This window comes from Nansenia antarctica (assembly GCF_963989245.1).
Source record: "Nansenia antarctica genome assembly, chromosome: 20".
Taxonomy (NCBI): Eukaryota; Metazoa; Chordata; class Actinopteri; order Argentiniformes; family Microstomatidae; genus Nansenia; species Nansenia antarctica.
The window spans coordinates 21,426,981-21,433,641 of NC_137693.1; the positions used below are offsets into that span (position 1 = coordinate 21,426,981).

Genomic DNA, 6,661 nt, shown 5'->3' on the forward strand with positions numbered 1-6,661 from the left:
CTATACTGAAAAATGTCTCCTCTCTCTGCAACGTAAGACGCTTTGGATAAAAGTGTCAGCTAACTGGCATATCATAGTATTATCCTATTACGTTGATAGGGATGTTGTCATCTATTGACAACAAACTAATCACACCTTTCTCTCAGAGAAAAACCCCAAACAATGACATGTTTCCTCCTATATGTGTTTTATCTGTTTTATGTATCTCTGTGTAAAGTGTAGGACTTACAGAGAGTGAATGGGAGGCTCTGTTCCAATAATCTTTAAAAGCATCTTTTCTCTTTCCATCCCTGTACCCTAGGAAATCACTGATCTCCATGTAATTTGTACAGTTGAATCAAGCTAATTTCATGTAATTACTTTCACCAATCCGACCTGTTCAGACCAGTGATTTCCCTTCGGAGGGAATAAAGGAAGTATTCAAACAGAACCTGGGTTCAGTTCCATGAAGGTACTGTATATAGGACTTCAGCCCATCATCCCCCCCTGGTGGACACACAAAGTCATGACCAGATATGAAACCTTGAATTGCTCAAAATTCATTTCGTTTTTTCCACAAAACTTTGCTTCACTTACAAACCCTGTATTTCACCCTGTATGTAACTTTACCATAACATAGGTTTTGTGTTTTGTATCACCAAGAACAATGGTGTTGTCTGTATGTGAGTCAGTTTCTATATCTGTGTTTCGGGGAACTCCGCTAACGACCATAGTCTGAAGGCTTCTGCTGTGAACTCAGATACCATACTAACACTACAGTAGATTCCTGAAGGGATGACATCATATAAGTCATTCCAAACAGGACAGAAGGCCAAGTTCTGTTAAACAAAAGAAAAATAGATCCCTCTACCCCCACCCCTCTCTCCCTCCACCCCCACCCCTCTCTCCCTCCACCCCCACCCCTCTCTCCCTCCACCCCCACCCCTCTCTCCCTCTCTCCCTCTCTCCCTCTACTCCACCCCTCTCTCCCTCTCTCCCTCTCTCCCTCTTTCCCCTACTTCTCCCTGTGACCTCTAAAGATGGAGGCCTAAGTGCTTTAGCTTGTGTGGGAATATGGCTGACGTCCAGAGACTCACTGTGTGTGTGTGTGTGTGTGTGTGTGTGTGTGTGTGTGTGTGTGTGTGTGTATGTGTGTGTCTTTGTGTCTGTGTGTGTGTATGTGTGTGTGTGTGTGTGTTTTTATAGCACTCTCTTGTACAGTATTCCTCCTGATGTGATGGAGTGTTACTGGACAGCTGTACGGAGGCTCTCCACATTCACACAAGCCTCTTCACAGCTGACAGTTCTGCATTTAGGCCGTCGATTGTTGACTGAACAGCTGTCTCCCAGCTCTCTGTGTTGCATGCATAATGTAGTATTCTGCATAAATATATTGCGTTATGTGTGATTGGTTAATTGTTTGACTCTAACACAGTCGACTGCCATACAGTCTCTTGCTAGACTCCTACCTCACCAGGGGCCTCATTTCTAAAGCTTTGCGTAGAACTGGCGTAAAAGCTTGCTTACGTAGACAAGCAAGAATGTTAACGCACAGATTTATAAAACGGCGCACACGCAAGTCCCATGCCTGTTTCCCTTTATAAATCACACTCTCTATCGACTCTCTATCGATCAACTCTAAATTTCGCGTATGTGAACGAGTTTCTTGTCGCACCCTTTTAACGGCCATAGTTGTCTATAAATGGTCAGTGAAACGGCCCGACAGAACGGCGGAAAAAATTAATTAGAGCCAGTGAATTTCTGCACAACAGTTCTGCGCAATGAACATGTCATAACAATCTGAAACTCTTCACTTGTATTTGCCAGACCATAGATCATGTATATAATATCTATGTGCCAGACTGCATCGACAACGGAATCAGTTTAAACGTAATGTCCTACTGTTCAACTTATTATTTATGATAACACATTTCATAACATCTCGGTTTGTATTTATTATCCTATCCTCATGTTTTTTCTTTTAGATTAGATTAGATTAAACCTTACAGAGTACAAGTACTAAGACACTGAAGCGCAGTTCGTCATCTAACCAGATGCGTTGTGCAAAAGCCATGAATGTTTCAAGTGTATTGTTATGTCACATGACATGAGTGTAAGAGAGTACAATTCTTAGGCTTCGGTTCCTGACATTGCAGAATAAGACATAATGAATGAATGAATGAATGAATGAATGAATGAATGAATGAATGAATGAATGGTCTTTATTGTCATTGATATAGTACAGGTACCAAACAACGAAATTTGTGAGGGGGGGCTCCCCTGGTGCTAGGAAAAAAATACTAAAAACAAGAAGGGAAAAAGAGCTGGTTTACATAAATAAAGGCTATATACACTATCCACTATACTATACTATACAAATAAAACACTGTGCTGTACTCTATGCTATGCTATAAATATCCTAACATTTCCTATCTCTGAACCTTATGTACCCGAGGGTTGTCATATTGCACATAATGTTATTGCACATTCATTTAAAGTGTCGCAGTTTGCAGGTTTGAAATGTTCACAGTTGTGTTTCAGTATTGCACTTGATTACAATCTAGTAGCTGCCATCAAATTGTCTAGATTGTCCAGGGCCTAGAACCTAGGTCTTTGCTGTGTTCAGGGCCTGAATGGCCCTAGGGTAGAAGGCAAGCTGAGGCCTAAGCCTAAGGCAATAGGCTAGGCATAATTCAATATAAAAAGATATATAAAAAGATATATAAAAAGATTTAAAAAGTGACAATTTGCAGACAATAAAGCAATAGGCATAATACAAGATAAAGGTGACAATATTACAGGTAAGACAGTATACCAGTACACTAGTGGTGCAACTAGTAATAATAGATAGTTCAGTAATAAAGGTTTTGTGTTTAAGGTTTTCGTAGTCCGTATACATGGGGTGTGCTTGGGGATGATAGTCAATTATCTACAGTGGGCTTGTTCATGTTCTTCAATGTATGGACATTGCAATCATTGGGAACGTATGGGGAACGTTACCCTTATGAAGACGTTCATTACTGTGAAGTCAATGTGGACGGTGCTCAACTTGTTCATGTCCAGCCTCTCTCTATGTGCAATGAATATGAATGTAAAAAGTAAATATATTTGCATGAATATCAATATGATATGTACAGTAAAGATATACAGTGTGATGTGTACAGGACAAGGGCGAATATATGTACAGTTAAGATATGTGCAGTGTGCACGTATACTCTTTATGTGCACTCCTTCGTATATAATACGTGAGAGTAATATTTCTATTTATTTTACAAAATAGCAGCGTTTCTCCAGTTTCATCCTTCTGCCAGCGGAGTCGCAGTTGCTCAATTCACCAGTTTCGGTGCGTACGCATGGGTCCCAGTGTGCGTGGAGGAGCGCACATTTTCACGCCAAGTCGTTTTTTTCTTTCTAAATCCCAAGATTTGCATCAAAGTTGAGTACACACGCTTTTTCCCGTACGCAAGCTTTATCGACGAGGCCCCAGAGATGTTTATTTTATTTTTTTTGTTATTATTTATTTTGGTACATTTTCAAACAACAAACATCTAGACGTCACAACAAGGACAGACATTAAGGGAAAACAAATAACTCCATAAAGTAGAAAGTAAGAAAAATAAAGTAATTAAAAGACAAAACACAACAGCAAACTAACAAGACAATAAACAACAGCAAAGAGACAAAAACAAAAATAAAACAAAAACTTTTCATATGTCAATAAACAAAAATATGTGTGCAATGAGGGAAGGGGGGGGGGCATTACCCAGAGATGTTTAGATATGCCGTATGCTCTACTATTGTATCTGCTAATGTATGTGACTCACTGTATCGGATTCCAGAGCAGATCTTTCAGGAAACACTGAACCATCCTACGGCCCATCTGACCCCACAGTCCTCCTCCACATGTCTTCCATTAGCTGATCCAGGAAGTCGCACCACTCCTCTCGCCTCCAGCATCAGCATCATGAGCCTACCCTCAAATCTGCCTGGGAAACGCATGCCACAGGAAGTGAGGTCATGAAAGGGGGCTTTGAGACCTGAGTCCGAGACAGACACAACACTGGGGGCTGAATGAAAAGAGAGGAAATAAAAGGAAGAAAGAGAAGGTTATTGGCTTCCACCAGCTTATAGACCAGGGGGTTTATGAAAGAGAGTAGAAGAAGGAGAGAGAGAGAGAGAGAGAGAGAGAGAGAGAGAGAGAGAGAGAGAGAGAGAGAGAGAGAGAGAGAGAGAGAGAGAGAGAGAGAGAGAGGGAAAGAAAGAAAGAGTCAAAGGCATTCATAATTGGAATGACTTCTAAGGACATTGGGGCACCCTGTTATGTAATTACGTATAGCTCCCTCACACACAGCCCTCTCCTCCCTGCCTCACACACAGCCCTCTCCTCCCTGCCTCCCTCTCCTCCCTGCCTCCTGCTGCTCTCTGATGGTCACTGCCTGTTGTCACGTCCTCCGCAGCATGGTGGGCTCTACTGGATTAGCTGTGTGTGTGTGCATGTGTTTATGTGTACAGTATGTTTATGTGTGTGTGTGTGTGTGTGTGTGTGTGTGTGTGAGGGTTGGTGGGCGGTTGGGTGGGTCTGTGTGTGTGTGTGTGTGTGTGTGTGTGTGTGTGTATGTGTGTGTGTGTGAGGGTTGGTGGGCGGGTGGGTGGGTGTGTGTGGGTGGATGGATGTGCACAGTGAGAGAAGGTAAAGTGGGATTGACAGGCAATGTGAGGGACAGACAGTGGTGAATTACGTGTGTGTGTGTGTGTGTGTGTGTGTGTGTGTGTGTGTGTGTGTGTGCGCGCGAATGAACGATTGAATTTCAATCAAAACCTCAAATCGAAATAAAGCAATAATCAACTCATAGGCAGGTGTGTGTTAATGAATCTCTTGATGAAACTTTGTCGCTTCGCCGATGAATAGAATCCCTTCAGTCCTCGCCAGCATGGCACCGACTCTGGAAGTCTTTGTATTTTTACTCGGCGTTGCAAGCTGTGAAGTAGCCCAGTGATTTGTGAATGCTGTGGTAGTCCCTGTGCAAGGCATGCTGGGCCCAACACCAAACTCTGTCTCTCACAGTGTCCATCACGTTCCCTTTTTCTCTTCCCACTCGTTGGCTTGCAGGGGGGGGGGGGGGGGGGGCAACATCTGGACTGTCCTCCTGGCTCCTCCCATCCATTCCCTTTTTCCATCTTACTGTCAGGCAGAGGACACATTCCAGCCATCCTCCCTATGGATGTCCAGTCAGCCAATGGGGGGCGAGGGAGGTCAGAGTCAAAGTCAAAGTCTCTCCGCTCCTCCGTCAACAGACATTGCTGACCTCTTCGCCGATCTCTCTACTAGGAATTGATGACCGAGTACAGGCGTCAGTATATCCCAGCATTTGCTGACAGAATAGCCTTAGTGTCTTCTGTGGAAGGAAGTGATGACCAAACAGTCTAGTATTCAGGAGGGGGGGCGGTGTGGTGAAAGAGAGAGTTAGAGTTGACCCCCCCAGGAGGAATAGACTGGAAGAAAAGGTGGGGGTCATCAGGTGAGAGGGGGGGGGGAGTGAGCCAGGAAGGGCCATGCTGTGAGGAGAGAGGGAGAGAGGGAGAGAGGGAGAGAGAGGGAGAGAGGGAGAGAGAGAGAGAGAGAGAGAGAGAGAGAGAGAGAGAGAGAGAGAGAGAGAGAGAGAGAGAGAGAGAGAGAGAGAGAGAGAGAGAGAGAGAGGGAGAGAGAGAGCTGGCGAGAAGTGGTGGAAGAATATGAGAAAGTATGATAGAGGGCAGGGAGGGAAGAGAGGAAAAGAAGAAAACGAGTGAAACGGAGGGGTAGAGAGAGAGAGAGAGAGAGAGAGAGAGAGAGGGAGAGAGAGAGAGAGAGAGAGAGAGAGAGAGAGAGAGAGAGAGAGGGAGAGAGAGAGAGAGAGAGAGAGAGAGAGAGAGAGAGAGAGAGAGAGAGAGAGGGAGAAAGCAGGGGGAAAAAAGAGGAAAACACGGCAAGTGAGTTGAAGAAAGGGGAGAGAGAGTTGGAGTAAACAAGAAGGTGCAAGCGGGTTAGAGAGGGAGAGAGAGAGAGAGAGAGAGAGGGTAAAGGAAGGCACAGAGATCGTGGTGGAGTGGTGTGTCCTGTAGGGATGGATAGAGGTTTTTTTTACCTCAGCGGAGAAAGAGAGACAAGTCACCAGTAGTGACACTATGACTGAACTATGAGGACTTTCAGTGAGTTTTTGTTTTTAATTCTCTTCTTTCAATTTCCACACACACAAAAAAACTCTCTCTATTAGTCTAGAGAAATGAGAAAACAGCACAGTATTTTCTCTGTTTGACCGAGTCTATTTTCAGAGGCCGGAGCGTGACAAATCTGTTTTTCCTGTTGCTTGTTTTTGTGTGATTGAGAGGGGAAGAAGTTATGCTAAGAATGTTGTAAAAAGGGTTGTAATTGTTGGATTGCGGGCGAGAGGCCGTTTCCTGTGCGCTCCGTCTCCTCTCTCTCCTCTCTGTGATCTTCATTGGTGAGAAGAATGTTGTCATTGTGTTGTCGTCTCTTGTATCTATCGCTTCTATTCATGTCGCTCTTTGACTCTCTTTGATTCGTTTCCAGCTCTCATAGATACGTGTGAGTGATACTTGCATGCCAAGGAATTAGTGATCACAGAAGAGACTACCATAATGACAGAGTGTAGAAATCTAGAACGCTCTCATGGCTTTCCCT

The 6,661-nt window shown here is 44.0% G+C and overlaps 1 protein-coding gene across 1 annotated transcript in view; it reads left to right on the plus strand.

Moving 5' to 3' along the window:
- The window catches only part of stard13a (StAR related lipid transfer domain containing 13a), a gene marked incomplete at both ends in the record, with an annotated part of 19,911 nt that overhangs the window by 1,583 nt on the left and 11,667 nt on the right, over positions 1-6,661 (plus strand). The window lies entirely within an intron of this gene.